This window comes from Gorilla gorilla, chromosome X (genome assembly GCF_029281585.2).
Source record: "Gorilla gorilla gorilla isolate KB3781 chromosome X, NHGRI_mGorGor1-v2.1_pri, whole genome shotgun sequence".
Lineage (NCBI taxonomy): Eukaryota > Metazoa > Chordata > Mammalia > Primates > Hominidae > Gorilla > Gorilla gorilla.
This window is the reverse complement of record NC_073247.2, coordinates 38,385,858-38,403,595: the sequence shown is the minus strand read 5'-3', so window position 1 is coordinate 38,403,595 and position 17,738 is coordinate 38,385,858. Positions and strand designations below refer to the sequence as shown.

The 17,738-nt window shown below is 36.6% G+C and overlaps 1 pseudogene; it reads right to left on the bottom strand.

Moving 5' to 3' along the window:
- Nucleotides 1-12,952: 12,952 nt before the first annotated feature.
- On the bottom strand, nucleotides 12,953-13,435 carry LOC101152420 (vitamin K epoxide reductase complex subunit 1-like; annotated as a pseudogene).
- Nucleotides 13,436-17,738: the final 4,303 nt, after the last annotated feature.

Here is a 17,738-nt window from a genome sequence, read left to right as displayed (position 1 = left end):
CTACTGGAAATGAATATCAGCATCGATAAATTATTAAAATGTGACTGAAAAATTTAAAAGGCAAAATAATATATACAACATACTACCCATTGATACATGTCGAAACAATATCACATATAAAATCAATATGATGAGTCTTACAGCACCAGCGTAGATGGAGTAGCCCCATTCCTTCTGGGTCCCCCTTCTTAAAACTAAAACAAACTGTAAACATACAACAAGGAAGCATAGGACAACTCTGAATGGCGGAAAAAAGAAGGTGGACTTTTTAGGAAACTGGGACTTGAGGACCGACACTGTGGTAAGTTCCCTGGGTTTCCTTATTGCCTCCTATATATCCAAGATGGGCTTTCTAGGAGCCTCCAACCCAGAACCACCAATAGGCACAGACAGAAAAATCTTCAAGAAAAACCTGCACTGCTTAGCCAAAGGACTGGAAATGTGAGACCTAATGATAGAAAACATTTTTGGCAATACCAGCCCTACTCCATCTGAACACCAAAGAGAAAACTGTACATCTCCTTTTAGGGATTTCAGGGAGGCCAACATGGAAGAGATCTTCTACCCACATCCTGCAGAAACAAGTGGTTGTGCTCTGATTCCCTCACTCAGAGGTGTTGGTGAGACTAAGCAGAGTTAAAATTATACCCATGCCTAGTGGAAGTGGGTAGAACTGCTGTGATTTACCTGTCAGGGTAGTGTTGGTAGAACTGATCTTCCTTTGCCCACTAATGGAAGAAAACAAATCTCCAATTTCCCTGTGCTGATGTATTAAGAGCGGGACCAAGCAAGGAGTTATTCCTATAATCCCCATTTGGTGGAAACAGATGGGAGTTTTATTCCCCTGCCAGGATAGTGTTAGCAGGGGCCAGTGGCAAGATGAACCTCCACCCCTATTTAACATGAAGACTGAACAGAGCAGTACAAGACAGGACTAGTGAGCACTCTACTTTCTCTCCATTCATGGTATCATGGGGGCTTAGTGAGGATATTTACCTCCATGTCCACCCAGTATCAGTGAGGCATAATGAGGCGGTGGGAAGCAGGATCACTTGACACTCTGCTCTCCATTATCCCCTTTCCTGGTATCAGCTAGAACCATCAGGGAGCTGAATTTCCACCCCACAGCAATGAAATGGTGTTACTCAGCCCTCTGCTTAGCTCCTCTCTTGGTGATGTAAAGCCTAGTTGAGAGATGAGCTTACATCTCCACTCAAAGGCAATAAGGGTGTCCAAATCAGTGCTCCCGTTTCACAAGGCAGGTGTTGGAAGCGCCAAAAGGAGAGTTGAATTTTCGCTCCACTCATCTGAAAAAGTTGTTAGTCAACATTCTGTATGAAAACAGCTCAATAGAATTTACCAAATTTAAAGAACAAAGGCAAAACTGACTTTTAAAAAGTGAACCAAGTCTCAGGGACACGTGGGACAATAACAAATGAGCAAACATTCATATCACCAAAATTCAAGAAGGAGAAGAAAGACTGTGACAAAAAAGCTTTCAAAGAAATAAATGGCTGAAAATTTTTCATATTTGGCAAAAGATACGAACTTACAGACTCAAAAGCTCAGTAAGTCTCAATATAAACCCAAAGAAATCCATGCCAAGACATATCAAAACTAAGCTTCTGAAACCTTTCCTTAATGCTTTTTAATAAAAGTTTAATTTGAAAATCTTCAAAGCAGACAAAAAGAAATGACATATTACTTATAGGGGAATACTACTTTGAATTACAGTGGATTTCTCATCTGAAATCATGGGGACCAGAAGGAAACGGCACAATATTTTTCAAACACCGAAACAGCTTTCAACCATGAATTCTACAACCAGAAAAAGTGTCTTTCAATAAGTAAAAGGGAAAATAAAGATATTATTCAATGAAAGAAGACTAAGAGAATTTGTTGCCAGCAAAACTACCCTTAAAAAATGTCTAAAGAAAATTCTAGGCCGGGCACGGTGGCTCACGCCTGTAATCCCAGCACTCTGGGAGGCCGAGGTGGGTGGATCACCTGAGATCAGAAGTTCAAGACCAGCCTAGCCAACATGGTGAAGTCTCCATCTCTACTAAAAAATACAAAAATTAGCCACGCGTGGTGGCAAGCACCTATAATCCCAGCTACTCGAGAGGCTGAGGCAGGAGAATTGCCGGAACCCAAGAGGCAGAGGTTGCAGTGAGCCAAGATCATGCCATTGCACTCCAGCCTGGGTCGACAATAGTGTGACTCTGTCTCAAGAAAAAAAAAAAAAAAAGGAAAATTCTAAAAGCAGAAAAAAAATGATAACAGAAAAAGGCTTGGAATTTCAGAAAGAAAAAAACAACAGAATGGGTAAAAAAGGTATAGATGAAACTAACTTTTAAATCATTTCCTAAATAATCTTTGATTGTTGAAGCAAAATTTCTAACACCATTCTGTATGATCTTTAAGGTTTATAGTGGAAAGACTTAGCAGCGGCTCACGCCTGTAATCCTGTAATCCCAGCACTTTGGGAGGCTGAGGCGGGTGGATCATGAGGTCAAGAGATCGAGACCATCCTGGCTAATACAGTGAAACGCCATCTGTACCAAAAATACAAAAAATTAGCCGGGCGTGGTGGCAGGCGCCTGTAGTCCCAGCTACTCTTTCTATATCTGAAAGATATAGAACTGTAATAAAATGAGATATATATATACACATTCATAGCCATAAAACAGAACAGCTTGTAAAATACAATTTTATCACAAAACCTGCTGTAGATAATGATGCATCAACATCTTAAATATTATCAATCTAGTAAAATATACAGCTCGGGAGGCTGAGGCAGGAGAATGGCATGAACCCAGGAGGCGGAGCTTGCAGTGAGCCAAGATAATGCCACTGCACTCCAGCCTGGGCAACAGAGCGAGACTCCATCTCAAAAAAAAAAAAAGAAATTATACCTTAAAAGTGAGGGTAGTAAAGGGATATGAGTGATAAATTTGACTTAACAAAAATGTAAAACTTTGCTCTGTGAAAGATCCTGTTAAGAGGATAAAGAGACAAGCTATCCAACAAAGAACTAGTATCTGGAATATGTAAAGAACTCTCAAAACTCAACAGCAAAAAAAAAAAAAAATGATCTGATCAGAAAAATGGACAAAAGACATGAAGAGAAATTTAGACATTAGGGAAATACAAATTAAAACCACAATGCTACAGACCCATTAGAATGACTAAAATAAAAAGTCTTGATAATACCAAATGCTGGTGAGGATGTGGAGAAACTAGATCACTCATACATTGCTGGTGGAGATGTAAAATGGCACAGTCATCCTGGAAACAGTTTGAGAGTATTTTTTTCTAAATAAAACCAAATTAGCAATTACTATACAACCCAGCAATTACATTTTTAGAAATATATCCCAGAGAAATAAAAACATGTTCACACTCAAACCTGTAGACTGATATGTTACTTATAGCAGCTTTATTTGTAATAGCCCCAATAGGATCAACCCAGACATATCTCAATGGGTGAATGGTTAAACAAAGTGTGCTACATTCGTACCATGAAATTACTATTCAGCAATAAAAAAGAATGAAGTATTGATATACAAAACAACTTAAATGAATCTTCAGATAGTTATGCTGATTGACAAAAGCCAGTATCCAAAAGGTTAAAAACTATATGAATCTATTTATAAAACATTCTTGAAATGACAAAATTATAGAAAGGGAGATGAGACAAATAGTTTGCAGGAAACAGGGAAAGGAGCATGGTTGTTATAAAGACAGCATGAACATGAAGGATTCTTATGGTGATGGAATTGTTCCACATCTTTTTTTTTTTTTTTTTTTTTTGAGATGAAGTCTTGCCCTGTTGCCCAGTCTGGAGTGCAGTGGCACGATCTCGGCTCACTGCAACCTCCGCCTCCCGGGTTCAAACGATTCTCCTGCCTCAGCCTCCTGAGTAGCTGGGATTACAGGCACCCGCCACCACGCCCAGCTATTTTTTGTATCTTTGGTAGAGACAGGGTTTCACCATGTTGGCCAGGCTGGTTTCGAATTCCTGACCTGGTGATTTGCCCACCTTGGCCTTCCAATGTTGTTCTATATCTTGACTGTATTAATGTCAATATCCTGGTTGATAGGTAGCATTAATGTTTTTCAAGATGTTTCCATTGGGGGAAACTGGGTAAAGGATACACAAAATCTCCCTGTATTATTTCTCATGGTTGCTTGCGAACCTATAATTACCTTAAAATAAAAAGTTTAATTTAAAAACCAGTGTAATTCATGGTTAAAATTCCAGGTTCTCGAGACAGACTACCTGGGTTCAAATTTTGACTCTACAAATTCAAATTCCTAGTAGTGTTATCATAGGCAAATTTATTTAGTCTCTCTGTACCTTAATTTCCTCGTCTTTAAAATAAGAATACTAGAATTAACCTCATAAGGACTTACTTACCACAGCTTAAATAAATTAATGTTTGTAAAGTACATAGAACAGTGTTTCTTACAGATTTATACTCAATAAGTGTCAGCTATATTTACCATGATTATTATGGTTATACATGTTTATGCATATGAATGAATGGATATTAAAAATTTTTGAAAAGCTTTTATGGGATGGGTGCATACCAACTATAATATAAGAGTTACTTTTTGTGGTAGAAACTGGACTGACATGAAAGATAAAACTTTATTTGTGCATATTTTATATAAAAAATTACACATATAAAGCAAATATGGCAAAGTATTCAGTAAAAAATACAGGTTTTAGTTATTCTTTATCTCTTTTATATGATTATATAATTTACAAATTTAAGTTTTGCTCTTGAAAAACAGGTAAATATATCTTATCTTTGACATAAATATTGTATATTATGTATGTATTTTAATTTATTTTATATTTTATATGTCTTAGGACATCATGTAATGCATAAAAAACACATTTTTTATAAGCTCATTGCATGATTAAGTCTTAAACATTTTCCAGAAATAAACTCTTTTCATTGCATTCTCTTGATTTTCAGTTACTTTATAACACAGAGTATATTAAATCTAATTTTACTTTTTATTAAGGACTGAAGAAACATTACTAAATAGATTTATTTTATGGCTATAAATTAATAGTATTCCCTGACCCTGAATTATTAAATTTTTCTGAGTTTAAATTACTTTCTGAATTATCCGAATTGTAATAATTTTTGACATAGTTGTTGAAATCTGATTTATCCCTCTTTGTCAGTTGTCACCCTCAATTGAAGGTATCTCTCAGTTTTTTCTTTCATCTACACCTATGATATTTCCCTTATAGTAGCAAGATCTTAAGGCTGAAAATAATAAGAAAATAAACCAACAACCCTATTTAATATTTTGGACATTTTTCTGAATTAATGGCCTGACTGCACTTGCATATATCTTTTTTTCTTCTAGAAAAATGTTTCATAGGATTAGTTATTGCTATGGTCTCTGAATATGTCCCCCAAAATTCTTATGTTAAAATTGAATCAATTACATTATAGTATTAAAAGATGCCTTTGGGAGATGATTAAGTGATGATGGCTCCGCCCTCATGAATGAATTAGTGCTCTTATAAAACAGTCTTCAGAGAGCTGCCTGACTTTTATGTTCTTTCTGCCATGTAAGTACACAGCATTTGTCCCCTCTGGAGGGCACAGCAACAAGGTGCTATCTCAGAAGCAGAGAGCAGCCCTTACCAGACACCAAATCTGTGGGCACCCTTGTTCTTGTACTTCCAGCCTCCAGAACTGTGAGAAATAAATTTCTGTTCTTTATAAATTACCCAGTCCCAGGTATTTTGTTATAGTAGCAGGAGTGGACTAAGACAGTTATGCTTATTCTCTCACCTTCTATACACTGATGTCACTAACTGCCATTTAAGTGAAATCAACAACTGTCTTTGTCAACCATGGTCAATATCATTAACATTTTTTGCAGACCTAAGTCAAATTCAGAGTACCATTTATTAAAATATGATATTTTAGTTACTTAATGTGTATTTTTTCAATAATTGTATAACAACACAAGTAAACCTTAAATGAATGATAATCTACTCATGCTAGCCCATATATAATGTGTTAATGTATTAGTAATATCATTGTCCTTTTTGATCCAATTCTTTGCTGTTCTAACAATATGTATAGGGTGTCTAGTTAAGACCAGGCATTTTTATAGGCACTAAATGCACAGAAATAATTCACATGATCCCTGAAATTCAGGTGGTTACCATTTTGGACATCAAGTCTCATAAGCATTGTTTATTTTAAACTGATAAACAAATGGGAAAGTACAATTATATTTATTGTTGAACTTAAAATGCTAAAATTATTATTACATATCTCATTCAAAAATAACATAAATTTTAGATAATATATTCTGATTATGTCAGAGTGCTGTCAAAAAAGGCAAGTACAAAGAGGTAGAGAATAAAATAGTGGTTACTGGGGGCAATCATAAGGGGAGAGAATGGGGAGATGTAGGTTGGAGGACACAAAGTAGTAGATACATAGGATGAACACATCTAGAGATCTAATGTATAATATGAGGACCATAGACTATAGTTAATAATATTATATTGTATTTGGGATTTTTGCAAAAAGAGTATATTTTAGGTGCTCTTGCCACACAAAAAAATGGGAAACTATGTGAGGTGATGTATATGTTAATTTGCTTCACTATAGTAAGCATTTCACTATCTACATGTATATCGAAACATCATGTGGCACACCTTAAATATGTACAGTAAAAGTTTAAAAAGAAAAGACCATAGAAATAAATGTATTTAAGATCAAACCATGCATAATCTATTGCATTAGTTATAAGAATCTCCCTATGTTGCCGGGCGTGGTGGCTCACACCTGTAATCCCAGCACTTTGGGAGGCCGAGGCGGGCGGATCATCTGAGGTCGGGAGTTCGAGACCAGCCTGATCAACATGGAGAAACCCCTGTCTATACTAAAAATACAAAAAATTAGCCAGGCATGGTGGCGCATGCCTGTAATCCCAGCTACTCCGGAGGCTGAGGCAGGAGAATCACTTGAACCCGGGAGGCGGAGGTTGCAGTGAGTCGAGATCGTGCCATTGCACCACAGCCTGGGCAACAAGAGTGAAATTCCATCTCGGAAGAAAAAAAAAAAAAGAATCTCCCTATGTTTAATAAGTAGTAAAAGAAAAGAAGATTTATAAATGCAACAGTTTATTAATGCAATCTGGCAAATCATGGTTGTTACAAGAAATATTTTTTATTTACTTATTAAATGTTTCTTTCAGAAATGTAAATTGCTCACTTAGTATATAAAATAACCCACTGGCCTTGTATTAATTTGATCTGCACTATCTTTATCTCTATTTCTGTATAAGTCTGTCTATCATCTCATCTCTCTCATATATATATATATAAAACTTCTGTTGTTCAGAAAACCTCAGTCTCCTAGGTCTGTCTGTTCCACTTGTAGACTTGCAAACTACAACTAAATAAAGCACGCAACCAGTAGATTTCTATTCAAAAACAATATGAAGCTTTGTTCTTTCACACATAGTAGCAGAAAAAAACACTGCTTAAGGAATTTTATTATGATAAAGTACGTGTTATGATAGAGGAATGTGAATAGTACTTTAGGTCAACAAAAAGAGAATAGTTAATCTGCCTTCCAGGAGTTATGGAAGTCTACTTGGAGGAAATAATTTTTGAGTTAGGTCTCAAAAGTTGATAATGAATTAGTCAGGAAAAAGACGGGGGGGTTCTAAAAAAAGCAAACTCAGGAGAAATGACACAAAGATATGAAGCTGCTGGTTATCAAGGTCTAAAGCGTTCAGTATTTCTATTGCACAAAAATGAGGGCTGAAAAGTTGCAAGAAATAAAGCTGCAGTGAAAAAAATAAAAAAGGTTTCTGATTACCTAAGACTCTTTACATCATGGCAAGTACTTTGCTTTTATCTTTTGAAGAAAAAAAAACCACTGAAGGTTTTTAAGTATAAAAGAAGCTTGGTTAATTTGAATTCCACATAAATCACTTTGAGAGTGGAATAGCAGGATGGATTTGCAAAACACCACACTGGAACAAGAGATCATTTTGAGGGCCACTGAAGTAATTCAAGTTGGAGTTGATAATGACCAGAACAGTAGTGTTTAAAGATGAAAGAGTAGATTCCAGAAATATTTGGGCAATAATATTGACAGAACTTGGCGATTAGTAAAGAATAAGAGAAACAGAATAGTTCTATTGGTTATCCTAGTAAATTACCCAAAACTTAGCAGCTATGAAACAACAATAAACATTTATTATCCCGTACAGTTTCTGGAGGTCTGGATTCTAGAGCAGCTTACCTGGGTGGCTCTGGCCCAAATCTTCTCACATGGTTGCAATCATGATGTCAGCTACTGCTGTATGTCAGCTGGCTTGACTGGAGTTGGAGGATCTGCTTCCGAAATAACTAATTCACATAGCTGTTAGCAAGAGCTTCAGTTCCTTGCTGGTTATGGCAGGAGAACTAATTTCCTTGCCAATGAACAGCTCCATAGTGTTGCCTGAGTGTTCTTATGAAATGGCAGCTGGCTTTGCCTACAACCTGTGATTCAAGAAGGAAATGGTATAAGCTGGAATCCTTTTTACAATCTAGCCTCGACATCATTTGTGCAATATCTTGCTGGTTATACAGGTGGGAGGTGACTACACACAGCAAGAACACCATGAGGTAAGACTCTTTGCAGACACAATGGTCAGTAATGAACCCCACATTTTTTTCTTAGGTGTTTAGGTGGATTATGGTGACATCAACAAGATAATCAACAGAAGAGGGGCAGGGATATTGTGGTTGGTTGCTTGGTTTAGTGTCTCTGTGTGTGTGTTTCTGGAAAGTATAAGGTAATAAGTTAGATTTTTGAAATTATACAGCAAATGCCTAGTTATATGCTTAGGAAATGTAAGAATATATTTAGTGATGGAAAATTAATTTGGGTACCATCAGCATTTAAATGGAACATAAAATCTTAAGGTTAGCTAAATACATTCAAGTAGAGCATAAAAATAAGATGTGAGAAAACAACATTGTTTTTAAAACTTGAGCATGAAAGGAATTAAGCAAAATGATTAGGGGGTAGAAACAAAAAAGAACACTGTAGAAATAAATGAAATAAACAATTTATGAAAAAGAGTAGTCAGCGGTGTCAAAGAAAGCAGAAGTTTCCAGTGAACTAAAATATACCCATTGGATTTGGCAATACATATGCTATTAATAATGTTGTCAGAGCAATTTCAGATTTGGGAATGTGGGGACAGAAAACAGAAAATCGAGCATTAGGTACAGGTAAATTAAATAAAACTGTGCATAATGATGTATCAGTTATGTTCCAGTCTGGAATCAGAGATCCTTCAGAATACTTAAGACAGAAGAAATTTAATACTGGAAATTGATTATGTAGGAGAAGGAATTGCTGAAAAACCAAACAGGAAATGATGAGGGAAATCAGAGATTAGCCATCTCAAAAGCTACTACAACACCTTTGTTGAAGAGATAAAGAGGCTGGGGTTACTAAAGCCCAGTAACCAGGATCTCCTGGAGGAATTTTGAATCATTTCCTGTAGGAACTGGAGCCATAGAGAAGCAGCTAGTGTTGAACATGCCTCATTGGCAGATTGTGAAAAATACCCTTTCTTCTCCCTTAATTCTCCTTTCTTCTGATAGTGTCTCCAATTGGCAAACTATAGTTAAAACCAGCTGACTCAGGAATCTGGGAGAAGTATTTCTCCTGGGGTCAGCCCCCATGTGATACAAAATGGGAAGAGGAGAGAAATATATATGAGAACAAACAGAGGAGCAACTAACAAAACTTTGTTTTTAACTAGCCAGCCTTGTAAAGACAAACCAAATTGGAAGCCCCATGTGAGAAACTTAGTAGAACTTTAATGCATAATGAAAAATAAATTTCACTGAAAATATTTCAAAGACCAAGGCCTATGCTCTAGGTAAAATACCTATAAATTGAAGAGCTTTTATCTCAGCACATTCAATGTAGAAAGATTTAGCCTGACTTGAAATAATTGGGCTTGATATTATCTCTCATAATAATGGAAAGCATTAAGAATTCCCTGCACAGAATACATTCATGAAAGATTTAGAACTCATTTTATTTCTAATTAAATATTGCCTTTCTTTTTGATTCAGTGAATTTTTCATTTTTTAAAGATATAGAACTGTAATAAAATGAGATATATATACACATTCATAGCCATAAAACAGAACAGCTTGTAAAATACAATTTTATCACATAACCTGCTGTAGATAATCATCCATCAACATCTTAAATATTATCAATCTAGTAAAATATACAGCAGTGTACAATTGTAGTGGTCATTGTTGAAGGTCTCATAACATGCATTCTCCTCTACCTAAATCCTGACAGAATCTTGATTTAGATCAAACATTTAGTAATCTCATGTACTTCAGGAGAATCTGATCTCATAAGACTCAGTGACATGAGCCTGACTGGCTTACGCTAATTAGTACACAGGGGATACTGGACAAAAGTGGACAAGTGACATAAATGGATAATCAGGAAAGGAAATGGTCTTTTGGAGTACTGGAATGCAAGGGTTGTCTCTCGTCCTTTGCAAATTGTTACATGCTTTTGTGGGGGCCAGAACTGCCTCAGCCATCTTGCTACCAGACTAAACATGGAGAAAGAGCATGGGTAAAGTCAAGATAATTTCAAGTAAATGAAGCATAAGTTATTTGCTTAAACCAAACCTGAAGCCTGACATATAATTTTATTGTCGGTTATGTGGAAAAAAAGTGATTTAATATTTAGGTCAGTTCAGTTTGAGTTGTGTTTTCTTTCACTGGCTGTGGAAGACACCTTAAATCAATGTATAAAGTGTATGTGTGTGTGTGTGTGTGTGTGTGTGTGTGTGTGTGTGTATTAGTTCCTAAACTTACATCTACATTTCTTTTTTTTTTTTTTTTTGAGAAGGACTCTCGCTCTGTCACCTAGGCTAGAGTGCAGTGGCACAATCTCGGCTCACTGTAAACTCCGCCTCCTGGGTTCAAGCGATTCTTCTGTCTCAGCCTCCCAAGTAGCTGGGATTACAGGTGTGTGCCAATACTCCTGGCTAATTTTTTTTTTTGTATTTTTAGTAGAGACAGGGTTTCACCATGTTGGCCAGGCTGGTCACGAACTCCTGACCTCAAGTGATCTACCCACCTCAGCCTCCCAAAGTGCTGGGAATACAGGCATGAGCCACCGTGCCCAGCCTATTTTATTTTTAATTGATGAATAATATACATATGTATGGGTACACTCTGATGTTTTGATGTATGTATATATTGTGGAAAAATTAAATCAAGATAATTAATATATCTATCACCTCACCTATTTCTCATTTTTTGTAGTGAGAACAATTAAAATCTACTCTTTTAGCAATTTTGAATTATATGATACATTATTATTAACTATAGTCACCATGCTGTGCAATATATCACTAAACTCTTTTTGTAAATATAATGAAAGGTGCTGGCCCTTTTCTAAGTAGGAAAAATATATAATACATCAATACACACAACAACTTGTATACAATATTAGATTCTCAGACTGAGTAATGTCAATAGGGTATCATTTATTCAATACCAAGATACAGTTTAAGAGAAAAATCACTAGAGTTAATGAACATCATTAAAAAAATTTGAAATAGGTGAAACAGATATCCCTATTCTTCAGTGAGGGAAAATATATCATCAAGTTCTTGGTCTGAGACATTGGCTTGGAGAGATGAAATGTTAGTTCAGAGATGATGACTATAAGCTCATTCATTCCAGTATCCCTGAACATGTGACTCATATAAGTTTTGTAACTGATTTTAATGCTGGATTTGTTTTAATTTTGCATATTCAATGTTAGAACTTTTCAAAGATACTCACATTGTATATATTAATATATGATTTATGTAAAAGAGTCTATACTTAAATACCCTGAGGGAGGGGAGAATTAATTTGCATTAATCACACCTAAGACAAATAGTTTTCAGTTACTTTTGGAAATACTGTATCATACATTTGTTCAAGTTTCTGATAATAAAACTGCACATGGATACAGATACTAAGGCCAGATTAACAAAATGAAAGACACATAATTGAATTGTGAGCATGTTGCAAACTTACAGTTTTACATCTACAATAAAAATTAGGAGAATGTGATAAATTTTGTCTTTGATATCCAATAAATGTTTGTTTTATAGGTGAATGCACTGAATGTTATAGACAGAACTCCTTTTGTAGGGTGACCAGCAATGAAAATTAGCATATATATTCAGACCACATTGGACATTTTTTATTGCCCAAACTCTTCTTCTAAGTCTTTGAATCCCCCATAATGTTTTCATATATAATTTTATACCAGCACGGTGTTATACTATTTTGAGGAAGAAAACCAAACCTTTCGGCTTTGTAATCTGTAATAAGGAGTTAAAATGTATTAAGGAAACAAAAGCTTTTCTTGTGATAAAGAATTGTCTGCTGCTTCTCTGGTGTTGTTATGTAACAAGAACACGAATAATAAAAACATTAATAAATCTGACTAACTTATTTATAGTGCATTAACAACTGGACAATTGGAGGGAAACACATAAATCAGGAAAAGTGTCCTCTAGCTATTTTCTCTATAGACTAGCATTCCTTTTTTTTTTTTTTTTTAATCTAGGAAATTTTATTGCTCAGAACCTTAGCTCCCTGGGCAATGGCAAGAGCTTCGGAGACCAGCCCTTGGGGACAGAGTCAGAGGCACTGGGTGGAAAAAAGAGCAAGCGTGTGGCACATTTGGTCCATTGTCGTGTGTGGGTATGGCAGAGGGAGGGGGGACGCTAGATGGCCCTGCATCTAGGGCCTTCTAGGGACCCAGATATACCTCCTTGGGCAAGGCTCACATGCCAAAGCAAAGCAGACGAGGCCAGCCTGGCTTGAGGTGAGGGCTCAGTACCTCTTAGCCTTGCCCTGGGGTTCTTGGACCTTCCGGAAACTGTGCCACATCAGGCCCACGTTGATGGCATAGGTGGTGATGCAAACGATGCAGAAATCATAGAGCACGAAGAACAGAATTCAGGCCAGGTAGACAGAACCAGCGAGAGACAGCAGGGAGCTCAGCAGCCGCAGGACAGAGGCCCAGCGCGTCCGCAGGCAACCTAACAACTGTACTGAGTACAAGACGCAAGGGAATATGTTATCGGATTGATTGAGGATGCTGTCCTGTCCCAGCACGTGCTCCACCAGCCCGAAGCCCCTGCCCTACCTGGAGGAGAAGACGCGCGGACAGCTAATGGCGGTGCCCACGACGCAGAGAGCGCGGTAATCCCGGTCCCGGGCGCGCGCCGCCTTCACGTGCAGCGCGCATAGAGCGACAGCACTAAGTCAGCCAGGCAGAGCGCGAGCCGCACCCACCCAGCCAGGGTTCCCCCAAGTACTCTCCATATCTAAAGGTCCCGCCCGAGGTGCCCGCGGAGAAAACCAGCCACGGAGCAGGGGCGGGGTGGGGCCTAGCATTCCTTTTCTTATGATTAACAAATTTGTACATGAATGAGAAGAATAGTTAAAATGTTTAGAGCTCTAAAGTATTCTCATTCAATGCTGAAGTTTAGGTTTTTGGTATTAGACCGCCTACTTATAGGGAATTTTTAAATGGAGAAGGAATAATTTTAGCTATTCCTGGGAAAGGCTGTCAGTATTTTTTAATCGACAAATTAAAATTGTAAATATTTATGATATATAAAATAATGTTTGGATATATGTATACATTGTAAAGTGACTAAACTAATTAACATAATCATTACTCACATATTTATCATTTATTGTGGTTAGAACATTTGAAGTCTACTGTGGTAGCGATTTTTAAGTATATAATACATTGTCATTAATTATAATCACCGTGTTGTATAATAGATCTCCTGAATTTATTCCTCCCATCTAACTGAAATTTTGTACCCTTTGACCAACCTCTCCTCAATACTCACCTCATCCTTAGCCTTGGGTAACCACCATTCTACTTGCTACAGCTGAGTTTAACCTTTTTAGATTCCACATATAAATGAGATTATGTGGTATTTGTCGTTCTGTGCCTGCCTTATTTCGCTTAGCATAAAGTCCTCCAGGTTCATCCACATTGTCACAAATGACAGAAATTCCTTATTTGTTAAGGATGAATAGCATCCCGTTGTGTATATGTACCACATTTTCTAAATCCATTCGTTTTGATGAACACTTAGGTTGAATCTGTGTCTTGGTTATTGTGAATACTGCTGCAATGAACATGGAAGTGCAGATCTCCCTTCAACATACAGATTTCAGTTACTTTGGATATATACCCAGAATTGGAATTACTAGTCATATGGTAGGTGTTTAGTTTTTTGAGGAACCTTCATACTGTTTTCCATAATGGCTGTGCTAATTTACCTCCACACCAACAGTGTAAAGGGTTCCTTTTCTTCACATCCTCACCAACACTTGTTACCTCTTGTCTTTTTTAAAATAATAACTATTCTAACAGATGTGAGGTGATATCTCACTGTAGTTTTAATTTGCATTTCTGATGATTAGTAATGTTGAACGTTTTTTCACATAACTGTTGGTCATTCTCATGTATTCTTTTAAGAAATGTTTTTCCAGGTTATTTGCTCATTTTTAAGTGGGTTTTAAAAAGATCCCAAATAACCAACACAATCTTGAACAAAAAGAATAAAGCTGAAGGCATCACATTACTGCAATCTAATCAAAGACTTCACAATCTACTGCAAAGTTATAATGATCAGAAGAGCACAATACTGGCACAAAAACAGACATATAGACCAATGTAATAGAGAGCCCAGAAATAAATTCATGCATTTACAGGGAATTGATCTTCAGGAAAGATGTCAAGAACACACAACTGGGAAAAGGCAGTCTCTTCAATAAATGATGTTGGGAAAACTGGATAACCATATGCAGAAGAATGAATGTATACCCATATCTCGAACCTCATACACCATAGTCAACTAAAAATGGATAAAAACTTAAACATAAGACCTGAAACAGGAAAGCAGAAAAACTACCAGAAAATAGAATGTAGAGAAAAAGCTTTTTGACATTGGTCTTGGCAAAGATTATTTTGGATACAACCCCAAGAGCACAGTCAACAAAAGCATAATTAGACAAATCGGACTGCATCAAACTAGAAAGCTTATGCACAGCAAAGGAAATAATCAACAGAGTGAATAGACAACTTATAAAATGGGAGAAAATGTTTATGAACCATACATCTTAAAGAGGTTAATATCTGGAACACGTAGGGAACTGAAACACCTCAATAGTAAGATGTCACTATTTTTTAGCACGTAGATACATTTAAGGGTGAACATGTGCTTTAAAGAGGGACACATCAAGTTTTGCTGTACATCTTAAATTCCTGTAGTATGCTTTGCTTGTTTATTATACAGTTAACCGTTGAAAAATATGGGGGCTAGGGGCACCAAACCCCATGCAGTAAAAGAATCTGAGCATAACTTTTGATTCCCCCAAAACTTAACTGCTAATAGCCTACTGTTGACCAGAAGCCTTACTGGTAATGCAGTCAACTAACACATATTTTATATGTTATATGTATAATATACCATATTCTTACAATGAAATAAGCTAGAGAAAATAAAATGTTATTAAGAAAATTGTAAGGAAAAGAAATATATTTACTATTCATTAAGTGAAGTGGATCATCACAAAGGTCTTCATATTCATCTTCTTTGTGTTGAGTAGGCTGAGGAGAAAAATGGAAAAGGAACGGTTGGTCTTGCTGTTTCATGGGTGGCAGAGGCAGAAGAAAATCCATGTATAAGTAGATCCATGCAGTTCAAACCCAAGTTGTCTAAGGGTCAACTGTACAGAAAAACATATACATAAATGGTCTATTAAATAATAGAGCAAGTTATGTCTAACTATTAACAAAATCCGAGACATGATGATAAATCTAAAAGCATCAATTTCTAAATTTCCATGTTATATGAAAAAAATTCTTACTTGTAAAAAGGGGTTAAATATTAGATGAGAGTTTAAGTCAGTGATTTTATTCTTGGGGGAATCACTGTGGAATACTAAGAAGACGTGTTTTGAAAGAGCTTAGTATGCTCCATGCTTCCATGAACCTCCATTTTTCATAGATTTGAGCTACCGCTATTATTTTACCATCTGATACTTTTTTGACATTCATGCGGCAAATATTTCAAATGGGACATTATGTCTTAAAAGGATAGATAGCTAAAAAGGAATATGAGATCCTCCTCTCTTCTTTTCACAGTAATCACAACTTGGCCTTTGATCTGACTTGAGATTCTTCATCTTCTCTACAACACAGTGGGAGGAGGCTTCTTCTGTTGGAATTAAGTAGGGCCAGATGCCATGTGGCAGTAATAACTGCTTCCATCTCTCCTAATGTGGAGTCTTTAGATACCAACTATTTGATAAAGACAGATGTATAATACGTTTTCTGGATTTTATCTCCATTTTTTTTCTGAGAGTTATCATATTTTTTTTTTGAAAAATTTCATGTCAGTGAACAGGAACAGAATATTTACAGAAAAATTTCAAAGAGTTTTTTTGTAAAGATGCACCCCTAGTGATGAAGTGTTTGTGCCAAGAATGATAAGGGTAGTTTCCCTATTGTTCACACAGCAGGTTGTCATCTTTTTCTTCTTAATAGGGAAAGGCCTTATCCTTAGCAATGCTGCATGAGTTGTTCAGTTACTTGGCAACAATAATAAAAAAGACACAAGCAGTAAAGGGCTCATCATCAACATCATGACAAATAGTAGTGCCTCAGCTGGTTTTAATGGCCATATGGAGGCATTAAATTTCTTGTTTTCAAGTATTAAATCCATTGCATATGATCAGATTAAGCCCTGGTATGTGCAGACATTTGAAACATTTCAGCTGTTGTGTTTGCACTAGTATATAGAAAAAAGTGAATAAGTATGAGGCACTTGTCTGAATAAGCAAAGCACCCCACAATGTACAAGACAGACATAGATTTTTTCCAATTTAAATACCAAGATACATATTTCAGGCACATTCTTACAATCATGGCCAGCTAATATTATGAAGCAATATACTGTATTATGATAATGCCTGTTGTTAAGGAATTAATAAATAAAAAGAAATACTTTCTTAAGAAATACTGCCATTAATAAGCAAAGAGTTAAAACCAATTAGAATGTGGGGGAAATCCAATATGGCATCCAAACACTAACAAATGAAAATACCTGAAATAAAAGTGAAAAACATAACCATACTTAATGCAGGAGGGAAAAGAACTAACCTAAATAACTTTGGAAAATGGGAAGTTGACTTTCAAAAGAAAGAGACGTAGGTGACAAGGAATCCCACTGTCCTCTTAAATGTTAAACGGATACTAGGTAAAGGGAGTAGGAGAGGTCTCTTTCCCATAGGAGAGTTTGAAACAGGGCTATGAAGGGAGTGGAGACAGGGATTGGAGTCAGCACGAAGGCAAGGCCTGTGCAAGTTACTAGTGAGGACAGTGGGTTGAAGAGAGGGCAGCCAGTCCTGTGCTGAAAATGGAAAAGAGATGAGTGGATAGGAGGACAGAATGTGCCTGTATGTGTCCAGGTGGGAGTGGGGTGGGTAATGAGGGGTTTGAAAACAAGAGAAGGGATGGCAAGGTAGGCTAGGCATGCAGAGGTATGTGACCACATTTCTGCAGTGCTGGAGAGCTAAGCGACAAAATTGGGATACAGTG